The sequence below is a fragment of the Adelges cooleyi genome, unplaced genomic scaffold (genome assembly GCF_023614345.1).
Source record: "Adelges cooleyi isolate 19-005CV unplaced genomic scaffold, UGA_ACOO_1.1 ACOO_flye_CR_arks_rails_tigmint_CR_PRNA_376, whole genome shotgun sequence".
In the NCBI taxonomy this organism is placed as follows: Eukaryota; Metazoa; Arthropoda; class Insecta; order Hemiptera; family Adelgidae; genus Adelges; species Adelges cooleyi.
In genome coordinates this window covers 4376559-4389697 of record NW_026096053.1, presented here as the reverse complement: position 1 = coordinate 4389697, position 13139 = coordinate 4376559, and positions in this window count along the sequence as shown.

Here is a 13139-nt window from a genome sequence, read left to right as displayed (position 1 = left end):
TTACGTACTAGGTATTGTTTATTTCTAAAAAGTAAATATCTAATTAAATTATCAACCGGAATTGGTAAATATTTACAATGTGTACATAGTTAAATACATATTGTAATAAATTAATTAAAATTTGTTTAAAACGTTATGAATAAAAAAAAACAATGTTTTTAATATATTTAAAACATAAGTTTTAATTATATTAAAAAATGGTTTCAAACATAAAAAACAGTTTTAAACAAAATAAAAACCATTTAATTTGTATTGACATGGATATGTCTTATCACTGGGGGTCATTCTAATTAAAAAAATACTGTTTATTTTGCAATTCTGTCAATAACTTTGTTGGTGATAATTATTTTAACGACAAAACCGACCGTGTTTAAACTTAATTCTTAATAGAACCGAAAATATGTAGTCGCAACGATGCAATGATTTTCAGTAGACTAGATTAACATTATAGTAATTAATGTAATCGGCGATTGACAATGACGTGCAATTTTATTGCGTCCAACCTTGTTCTAACGATAGATATTAAGAAAAATAGACAGGACTGCGTATTGAAAAATACATCTATTTTTTATTTATAATTAGTTAGTTCGTACATTATTCGTGGAAAAGTCTAATTATGGAATAAATTAGCAAACAACAAAGTGTTTAAGAACTCCAACTAGCGCTCATTCGATTGAAAATTAATAAACACAACACATTGCACGCGTTGTTCATTATGGTCCATCACAATATGATAATGGTTTGTGGAACTGAAACGAGTGGCCTAGATTGAGATTTTCGTTTACTGTGGTAAGAGCATAGAATTTATCATATGTGTATTCCGGTTGACAAAAAAAAAGCATTGTTCCGTTTCAACCGAGTAGTTTATACTTGGGTACGGTACTTAATGAACAATGACAGTGCGATAAATATGAAAGTCAAAAACAAGAAACAAAATAAGGGACATATATATTTTTGCTTGAGGCTGCCAAGATCAGAAATGTCATGTGACGGTTGAAAACTTAATGATTAAAATAATTGAATTAATATTATTTGTATGTAAAAATAAAAAATGCTAATTAAAGAGATGAATAAAAAAAATGCTTGTATGAAGGTTCGAAAGATCTGGAGCAAATATGGGTTGGATGTCGTTAACGCTACTGGCGTCGTTCAATTCTCCTAATGAATAAAAAGCAAGTGGCCATTCTAAATTAGTGACGATCAAAGCTCGTTTAATGTGACGTATATACGCATCTTGTGTTGTTGAGTGCGGCCTGAATGAGGGCAAACGCCTTAACGAATCAATCGTTACCAAACGATACACAGATGCGACTTCTTAAAGTCATACTTAATATAGTGAATATTGTAATTCGTAATTAGTAGTTTGTTTTTTATGTAATACTCGTTTGATTAGTATAGTTTAATTAATTTGTATTAATATAAAGTAGTCTTAGGGGAAACAGAAAAAAAAAACACTTAAGATTTAAATGTTTTATTTTTAAATCTGTTATCTCTATTAATATTTTAAAACAGTGTTATGCTACAGACAAATATTTAACACAGTTTAAAAAAAAATCCAAACATTTTTTGTACACATTACTCAAGTTCAAATAGTACAGGTAGTAACTATAGTAATAAGTGCATAATTAAACAAACAAAAATGATTTCTTAAATCACTAATAACTTTATTCGTGTGTACCTACAAAAAGTTAATGTTTGAATCACGAAGGATTGAATAAAATGTTTAGTTATCAAGTTAACTTTTAGCTTAAATAAAATAAATCCATCTCTGGCGTGCTTATTTGTATAAAGTGAATTGGTAGAACAAGGTTGTACAGAAGTGTTATAATAAGTTATGGCTGTTGGCAACGTTTATTGGTTATGAGTTATTCGAAAAAAACACTAAAAAGTAAAAAACTGTGTGTACAACCGGGCGTGTAAAAGCTAACTACAATGAACTGTTTTTTAAAAAACAGTAAAACTTTAACTGTTAAATACATAACACAGAGTATTGAGTATAATACTCACATTTAATTTGCATAACATCGAATATTGTCTTATCTGAAACCAATAAATATTGTAAACACAATCTAAAGAATCCTTGTACGGTACTTGCTCGAACAAGTTTGACTACGTTGTTTCGGGAATTTAACAGAACAAAAAACAAACTGACAAAACGATTTTTTTTTTTTGATAGCTTGTAACAATTATTTTTGTTGTTTGTAGACAGAATTATTTAACGCAAAAAAAAAACCGTCTAGACCGCCGCCATACGGCCAGGCGAATGACAAATGTGAATCATGTTGACTGGAGCCTATTTGTTTTTCCTCTTAAACTAAAAAAAAAACCACGCAAACAAAATTTGTGCTTTTCGTTGTAGTATATTGGCACACAGAGACAGGGCAATAGGCACAAGCCAATATTTGATTGAAGAAGTAAATTTCAATAAATATAGTACCATCAAATTAAAATAACAATATAATCACTTTTACCTAAGAATCACTGTTGCCTATGTTGGGGGAAACAAAACGACAGACTCATTTATATTAAAACGATGATTGATTAAATATCGTAAATGTATTTTTATTTTATTGCGATTATTTTAGTATAAGTACGACAGCTTAAACTTAAACCGTTCAAACGTCCCAAACGTCTGTGTGGTCCACCTAGTACATTTTTTTAAAAATTAAAACATTCGCGCTCGATGTGGTACGAAAATAATCACTCAAGTTGTCAAAAACAGCCGCGGTAGCCCAAATTCATTACTCAAGACAAATCGTAAACACAGCAAAGTAGAACATAACATTGTGTTGTGACGCCAAAGTAGTTTCCCCCTCCCCCCCCCCCCAAATCGTAATTGTAGTATATTGTTACCAGCCTGTTGTACCTACGGTGGTTTACCTTTGTGCCGTAAGTGGCGAGGCTAACAAAAAACACATGTTACACGGAAACTCGGCTGCTCGATCATGTTTTTTGGCGCTTTTCCCGGCCGATGTCGTTTCTAAATTTAATCGCTCAACTATGTGCACTGTAAGCGAACGTCGAACTTTGAGTCGATGTAACTATGTCGGCAGCTATACATTGAAATCCAACCTTATCCCGACGGTCGAAGCTCAAGGCCGACAAAGCACCGAGTGATAGACACAAAACGAACCCGGTAAACGCCTTTAAAAATATTGTGTATTTAAAGATTTACAACTTGTGCAAACTAGGTGGCCGTACAATATTATGTTACCCAAATAATATTTCTATTTTGGCAAACACATATAACAAAAAAAAAAAAACGTATAACCATCATAATACAACGATGAGCCAAAGCCGCGTTAAACGGAGGGCAAAGCCCCCCTCCCCCCCTCGGACAATTGCCCTGGTCGGCCATTTTATGGGGACCAACATGGGAGTAAAAAAAAGAAATTTAAGTATATAAAAGTATTAATCATTTTTTAACTGCTACAAATTCTGGGAATGTAGGTCATTATAATCGATTGATTATAAAATTATACCAACTTAATTTTAAAATTAACCCAAATAAATATGTACTACTAATATTAAATAATTATTTATCTTACATAAATTACTGACGGATACCGAATTAAAGCATAATGGTCCAAAAAGTTTTGACGAACTAGACAAATTATATTTTAAGGTCATCTTTATCTAACAAAAAAATGACATCACTTTCAATTTTAAGTATTAAAGACGAATTAATCAAATATTCGTTAATTGGTCAGAAATTATAAACAACATTTCCGTTTTACAATTAAGGAAAAATAACATTTAAAATACAAATTATAACACCATGATTTATATAATTAATGTGTTTTGATCATATATTGTTACAATAGCAATAGCAATTAATGAACTCATAAGTGTCATTCATGTACTAAACCTATAAATATATTTGTTTTCCAAAACTTTGTTTAACCAAATTTATTTTGGGATTTCTGAACTTGGGTAAGTCCTAATAGTTATAACAATTATTTTTTATTAATAAGTTATTTTTAGTAGTGAAGCATGATAGTTAATGATTGCTTTATATTGAATGGTATTTAATCGAACCTCACTGCCCACATAAACATATTTATTGGAGTCCATTGTAGAAAACAAAAATTATGAATTTACATCACGTCTAAATGAAAAAAAAAACAATTTTTAGGGGCTGCAAATTCTTTTGCCCGGGGACCGCAATATAGTTTAATGAGTTGAGTAACAATAATAAACAACAGTCAGTTATGTAGTTCATAAGTAATTGTTTCGTTGATTTTGCTTAGCAAGCGTATGATTAGGTACACTAATATTGTAATATTTAATAATTTAACGTTAAACATATTATAAAGTGTTAACAATCAAATAGTCTTTTTCTGATATAAAGCTTCATTAAACTCAATTTCTTCAATATGTAGACCTATTACCCCTGCTCAAGATAAAATGTATAGATTTTAGGACAGGTATATTAGTTGTACAGTAACGTAAAATAATGTTCATGGGATCCTGGTATGCAATTTTTCAGTTACATCACTATGCAATATTATAATGTTTTTGTAGAAATAAATTAACTAACCAATAATTACAATACTAATACAATGCTTATAAAACGTTTAAAAAAAACTATTCATGCTATTAATAAACATTTTTATAAAACGATTTATTATAATAATTGTTTTGAATGTTATTTGTTAGTGTGTTATGCTAATAAATGTTAAAGCGGATTAAGAAGCTTAATATTTTAACTTAAAATGGTGGTATACCATTTTGTAACACATATTATATTATTCAAACTACAAAAAAGATTACATTTATTTGAAACATGATTTGAAAATATATTAACGTACATGATATTTTATAAATAGGGATACACAATATAACCATTTTTACTTTAAAAAGTGAAATTAAATTTTAATTAATTAAAATAAACCATCATCCTATAATATCAGTACTTCTTAATATTGTCTTAGGTAAAAATATTGTCACAATATTATTATATAAAATAAAACCTCAGTAGCCATATTACATAATATAAACCATATAGGACCCTGATACACAATTCTACGAAAATATCACAGTGCAATATTGGTAGTGTTAACTTGGTTAGTAGTTGGGACTATCCTCGACATTCATAAGCTTAATCCAAAACGTTTAGAGCTGTCTTTATTCGAACGTCTTTTCTCTTTTACCTACAATTCCCTATCAGTTAATAGTTAATAATATTTCCCGAATTTAAAAAAAAAACCAATCTAATTACGTTTGTAAATATTATCATGTTTGTTTGTTAAAACTAAAGGTAATTTTTACTTTCGAAGATTCCTGAGAATCGGAGACTAGTGAGAAAATGATCAATTTTAATCGTATTACTAGTTTTATGTGTCAATAAACTTGAGTGCAGCCCGACTACAATTTGAAACATTTTTTCAAAATTGTAATCACAGAAAATAAGGAGGTTGCGTTGTGACACATTCGTGGAAATAGTGACCAGGGTCTTATGTAAAATATCGATAATTCCTTGATTTTTAGTTTCGTTCTACATTCGACCTAGTTGCGACCCAAATATTTAAAAATACAAGTATATAATATAATAGTATATACCCAATTGTAACGTGTTTATTTAATTTTGTTAAAAGCAAATTCATTTATTTCCATTGCCAAATCGATTGACTTGAGTTATTAAATTGTAATTTGAAGATTTACATGACGTATGGAAATTAGCATTAATAGAATATTGATAGCACATCTGTTACGAAATACATCGTACGATACAGATAATATTAATAAAAACTATTATTTAAAACTATAAAAAGTACTATAATGAATAAGAATTATCGGTTGTGACATAATGTATCAAAATTATTATAAAAATATGTTTGTAATTTCGTAAACAATTATATTTATTAGGTAATACTAACCACAATCATGTACAATGTCCCTAAAACTCCTTCCCCGCTTCTACCTCCCCAAAAAAAACTCTATTGCACCACCAAACAGTCGTCAATTGTTTAATTTCAATTACAATTTACAAGTTGTAGTAAAATTATGGAACTACTTCAACAAAATGCGTCTATACAAATTCCAGTCTTTTTTTTCATAAGTTTGTTAATAAAATGTATTTTCACATTATTTTTTACCGTAATTATAATCATATTTTGACAGAAAGTAAAATATCAATAAAAACAAATGTTTAAAAAATATTTGCTTAAAATTGTATAATTTAATTCTGCACAAATTCCTAACGAAATACAATTTTAAAATATGTTTACAATATTGAAAATTTTATAATGTTACAAGAATTATAAAATATTAAAACTTTAGAATATAATTTTGCTAAGGGCCTAACGATTAGGTTAGAAACACTACGGTGTAATGACCACATAATATACTGGGTGATTCATCTGATGTAAGACACTCGTTTTCTTGGAATATATTTATGAATATTTTGAGAATTATTTTTTTTTTTTGTATACTTGTAGGGATTTATTGTAATCACAATACAATTGTCATCACAATTACGGATGTAATGAATTAAAATGATAAAATATTTCAAAATATATTTTTTATACATTTATTTTTTTACGATAGAAATTTTGCTCTATTCGTTTACTTGTTGTTTGTGTTTGTTCGATAAACGTCTAGAGATTATACTGAACATAGTATTTAAATATTAATGAAATAAAATCATTTTTATTTTTGCTATTTTGGACTATTGACTGCCGTTGTTGACGACGAACGAGGATGACACGTAGCAAATATAGTGTTCTGTCGATACGGTTATTGCGAGCAACAGTATAGTTGCTGGCCTCTGCTGTAATAGCTATTATACTCATGGGACCCTGATCTAGTTCCACAAACGTGACATAACACCACATCAACCACATCAACCACTCAACAAAATTTGAAAATTCTACTCTTTTAAATTATACTCTTTTAACTATTGCTATTCTGGGTTTATCCCAAATAAAATATGAACTTTTTTTTGTTTAATCCAATACAGTAACTATTTATCTGTATTCGATTTGATGTACATATATTTTTTTGGAAAATATCAACAAATTTAAGTATTTTTTCGCTGATCCGCATATTGATCTCAGCTAATCGCGGCAATTCGTTATTTAATTCACCATTTTTTAAATTCGTGATCGAAATTACTATTTTTATTACGAAAATCGAAATTAAAATTAGAAATAATTGATTTCTAATTAAATTTAAAAAAAAAACTATGAAATACATTAGTTTTAATAACTAGGCACGCTAGAGAAAATATGTGAACAATAGATATGTATAATTATATAGTTCAATTTGCGATTAATCTTGACGTCAAATTCTTTAATTTGTGTTCTAGTTGACCACCAAATATAATATAATTTTTTTATAATTATTTTTGGCAATCCTAAACAATTTATCAGCACTTCCACCCATATAGTAGTGTCAATAATAATTTGTTATCGACCACGTGGCACGTTTTAACGTTCTCATAACGGTATCAATTATAACTTATAAGCGAGTGTTATATTTTATTGATGTGTGTACATTGTGCCAATATTTATCTAAAGCGTTCTTACTAATTATTAACAAACCAATATTTTGAAAATGAAAAATATGTATTTTGTTTTAAGTACGAGTATACTAAACACACAACACCGATATAAGTGATAGACACACAAAATATCGATGTAAATGTTGTTTGGCTCGTTGGCTTAAGCTTTTTACATATTATTATCATCTAATTTCTATCAACACTTGTTGTAATTGTAAATAATAATAGAAGAGCAATTTACAAGTAACTCATTACGAAGTCGCATTACCCATGTTTTGAATAAACCTCACTGAGCATAACAAAAACGAATTTTCTAATGAACGTTATTTAATTAGCAGGAAAATAATAATAATGAATGGTAAACAGTAAATTCTAGTATTCAAAATAATACTCTCAAGTTAAAGTAAGTAATTACGAATAAGTAACTCTAGTAAGTAAAATACATGCTCTCTCTCATAGATGAATACACTTGCACTACTACACTGTTTATGTTTATTTATTACTATTATTTTTTTTTTTGAAAGTAATAATTAATAAAACGGAAGTATTACTGATATGAGGGCTGCTAGTGTATGCAAATTATGTGAAAAATCATGTCGAGGGGTGGTTTTGTACAAGGGTGGCGACCCCGAATAGTTGGGATGAAGACGATGGAGATGAAGATGCGATAAATTGTAGTATCGCAGTGGGCCGACCTAAGTAGCCATAATTATTGTACTTTTAAAGTGTTTCATAAAAAGCAATACAAATAATTGACTACAAATTACTGAGAAAATTGTAGATTTTATAGCTCTGGATTTACTGTCTGTCTAGTTTTCAGTCCTCAAGTCCTAAAATTACGCTCAAAAAAGAGCAATAAAGAAAAAGTTTCCACTTAAAACTTTTTATGTTTTATTGTTATATTATTATAATATAATATAATATAGTATAATAAATAAATAGGCTTCACCACAGAATAGATAATAGCAGAAGGGTCACTTTCAATGTAAACAAAAAAGTGATGACCATTTTATAAAGACCTATTTAGTATTATGTGTTATATCTATTCCCAACTAAAAATAATAATTTATAGATTGATGATTTTTGTGTGATAAGTATCTTCCCAGTGTTAATTATTATCAGTGTCCGGAGCCTGGCTTCACCTTCCTCCTCTCATTTAAGGGTATTTGGACTTTATAACTATATTATTATTATTTTTTTTTTTTTAAAGATATTTAATCATTTTTATTTATTTGATGTTTTTTTTTTGTTGTAATTAACATTTCGCAAAATAAAACCGATAAAATTGTTTGTCCAGAACAGAGGCTAGTCAAATTAAAATGGTCAACAATTTTCTTTAAGTAAAAAATACTACTAATACAATTGCTTTTATCATATTCATTTATTTACCCCGCTGAAGTAAAAGTATAATGCACACTGCATTATTCTGCGGTACGTGCGGCGTCGTGCCGGCGGCATAGGGCCCTGATACCCGTGACACTTGAATGAACTAGTGCCCCTAAGCGAAACGCAAAACCGGAGCGTGACCCAGTCTGGCGAGCGGCGGCGGCGGCCGCGCGCCGTCGTACCGCATACGGCCCTGGTACCGAAACGCGGTTGTGTGACATAACATTGCTCGGGTTGCACGCGGTCGCGACGACGGCACGCGGCCGAGGATGGTGAGTGGCACGGTCGTGGCGGTCGCGGTGTTCGCATTCGGCACGGAGAGGACACCGCCTTGTCCGAGATGCGACCACTCCGAAAGTCAGCCGCCGCCGGACCGGTCTGCAGGGCTAAAACGTTGTCTGGCACGCCACGCTGCAACGATAATGAGTGTGTGTAGTTAAGTAGAATGTATAAATACATGCAAGTACAATACAAAAATTACTTCATGTTAATCTTTGGAATGAAAAAAAAAATACAATATTTATATTAAAAATCGACCAATTATTTCAATCCAAATCAAAGGGTTCGATATCTGTTTTGAAAAAAAAAAATACAATATTGTTATTTGTATGCAATACCACCGTGTAAAACATTTATCAAAAGCTTTTATCATAAACGGTTTATGGCCCAAATATTAATAAATCAAACCTTATGAACGGAAAACGGACACGTTTATTACAAAAACCCATCTCGTGATATTATTATGTACATTCTTTGAGATGTAGGTGGTTTTAATACAAAGTTAACTCGGAATTTCCGTACCCGAGAGACAGACGAAGCCAAGTACATTACTTAATATAATTTATGAGTTTCCTGTGTACACAATTTTGCCATGAATCTATTTATGTTATCTTTTTTTACCGTCGTACAACGCGTACTTACCGAGATACCGTTAAATAACACTAGCGACTATGTCGACATTTAAATTTTAACTTTTGAATGATTTTTAATTTTAATCAAGTCCTATACTGGGACTACAAATTGGGTTTCATTATTTTTTTTTTAAATATTAATTTAACCTAATTTAGTCTGATGATTCATTAGTCATGTTTTAAGTCTTCCTTTAGAACAAAACAAACTTTGATTATCTACCAGACAAGACGTCATCGTTTTCTCTTTCAACTCGTACAATAATAAAAAAAAACGCCTATTAACAATGCAAAAAGGTTATTCGAGAAAATTAAATCTCAAACCTAACTTAAATTAAGTTAAACAAATTTGACGTTACCGAATAATTATGTTGTTGTCGAAAAAAAACAAATTTAATTGCGTTGCAGATAAATAAGCGACATTTTAAAACAAATATTTATTTTTTTAGTATAATCATAATATGATAATTGATATTTTTGTTATTCAATTTTTCGCTTTAGTAAAAAATTACCGTTATTCTTTGTTTACTCCATACTAAATATAATTGAATAAATAATAGAACTATTATTATTTTGTAATTTGTATCGCAAGTGTTTTTGTGTTATTATTTATAAAATTAATACTCGTTTAGAAAAATGATTGTTTGGGGCCATTAACAGCTTAAAACATAATGTTTTACTTTACTATTGAACGTTAAAAATATTGTATTTTGAACCTTAAGAGGGACACTATTGCCATGTTATTACTATATTATATTATAAGAGTAAACACTATTGTAGAGTGTGTATGGTATCGACACAGGCTACAGGCATGCATGTACGGCTACGAATGAGACCGAGTCCGCATAAGACCCTGGTAGCCAATTCCGTGAACGTGACACAACGCAATGACACTAAGTCCTTGTGTGTGAGATCCATGTGTGAATGAGATTTGGTTATAACGGGCAATGGAAAATTCTGACCGTTACAAAATACAAGGTAGAAATGTAACTATTCTTGTTGTTCTATGTCAATAATTAAAATTATTCACCAAGATAAGGTCTATAATTATTGACCAATTATTAATAGAAGTTACACAGATATAATATTAGACTTCCAGCGTCGGGTCGAGTGAATTGATTTTGCAAAATTCTGAAAAAATTGCATACTATTATTTCAATAATTTTCAATACATTATTATTTCAATCGGATACACTGGGCAATAATAATAGTTATTTTGAAAAACCGAGCGACAAAGCGAATATCGTTATTGTAGTCCGGTAGCGGCCCATTCAAATCCTTCCAGACGCGTCCGGTCTTTAAGTCCAGTCCCTTTGTTCTTTAGTCGCTTTTTTTTGGGGGGGGAGGGCGGAAGTTCGTTGTAATGTATTGTTGGCAAATCGGTAAAAATTCAGTCGGTTGAAAATGTAACAATAATTTATATTGTTGAAGATTTATTTCGCTAACGTGAAACGGTCATATATATTATATGCAATTTTTTAACATTATTTTTACCAGGCATCTCCGGTGAAGACACGAAGCGTGGGCGGCGTACGCAACTGAAAATGAAACTACCGCTTTCCGTGTACCAGGGCACCATGCGCCGCACGTGCGTGTACCGTACACGGTAATGCTGCACAACGCGCACACAAGTGTTTAACGCCGGCCGTGTGTCGCGGCGGCAAATTATGGAAATTGTGCCGTTACGTCGACGCCGTTCAGTCAAACGCAACGCACCGGAGTTATGTCACATTTTTGAATATTTCCACCAGGACCTCATGCGGCGGCCAAGCCGGGCTCTCGCCCAACGGACGCGCGGTCGGCCTAAATCCACGTAGCCGGCTCGTCCGCGCTCGGCCCGTCGTCCCGGAACGTGTATCCGGGTACCATGTGCCGCTCTCGTCGGTTTCTGTCTTGATGATGGTTTTTTCGACACTAGCCCAAACCCAGCACTGTGAAACGTTTTTTTCTTCTGCTGAAAAGTTGTCATTTTGGAGTTAGGACAATTGCGAGTTAGGCCGACGATACACTACCTACCTACATAATATTTTTACTTGTGTTCATTTGTATTTTCGTCCACAATGATTGTTGAAACACAGAATAGCTGATACGATCACAAGACTTGGTCACTATTTTTGATCAAATTTTTTAAACAAAAAAAGTGACTACCGTATTGGTAGACCTATTTGTATTATGTGCAATTCTGTACACAACTAAGAGTAATAATGTTTTTTTATGATTAGTATCTCCCCGTGTTCATTTTTAACAGTGTTTCGAATTGTTATTGTTATCTTCGGAAACAAAATGGCAGCGTAAGGGACAATCAATTTAACTGTTACTATATTATATTTTACTGTGTACGTATATGTGTAATATACTTGATTTTGGCTCCCGTTACGCTGACATATTTTTTTTTATCATCGAGTATTTGATGAAGAAGGGATATATGTGCAAAAACCTTTTATATTATAGTCATACAAAATTGTTTTTTTTATTGTGTATAAAAAATAATAATAAATCTAAACGCCGTCGTGTGAAATTGCTGCGTAAATAGGTCAAATTATAATTGTTCATGTTTTATAAATCATTATTATATAATTAATCGCCATTATCGAAAATGAATATTATTTCAAATGGAGTGCACAGGTCGATGCGTTGTATTAATGATATTTTGTAATATTATTATTCTGTTTGTCTATTGTAAAAAAACATATTAACCTGAAAAATAAAAAAGCGTGTGCCGGTTACAATAGTTATGATGACAAAAACAAGTATTATTTTTAAAAAAAAAATCATGTCAACACTCGACGAGATAATAATCGTAATGGGCGTAATAATTATTCGTATATTTTTCGGTTTACAGTGTTATTAGTTTCGAGTCACGAATGTTAATAATAAGGAGTTTTGGTTATGCAAACAATATACATAAATGTATGATAGTAAATTACAAGATTATTTTACGGCTAAAACTGTATTAATAAAAACGTTATTTAACTATGATAACGTTAACTAAAATTCGTCTCTTAGATTTGTAAGTAGAATGTCATGTTGTAAATTAATGAACAATAAACTATTATTTGTATAAATTATTATATATTATATTTGTACAATAATTTTGTGTCGATTTCATTTTTTGGTAGTTATTTTCATAGTCCACAAAGTACATCTAACCGTTTCCACTATCAGACAACAGCTATAGCGGTCGTTAATCATTTTTTTACACCTGTTTAAGTAATCGCACGACTTTTATTTATTATTGCCTGTAGTTTTTCATATTCCAATACATTTCTGTTAAACTTATACATACATAACAATCATATACATATATACTACAGTATGTACAATGTACTCAGTACTCTGGA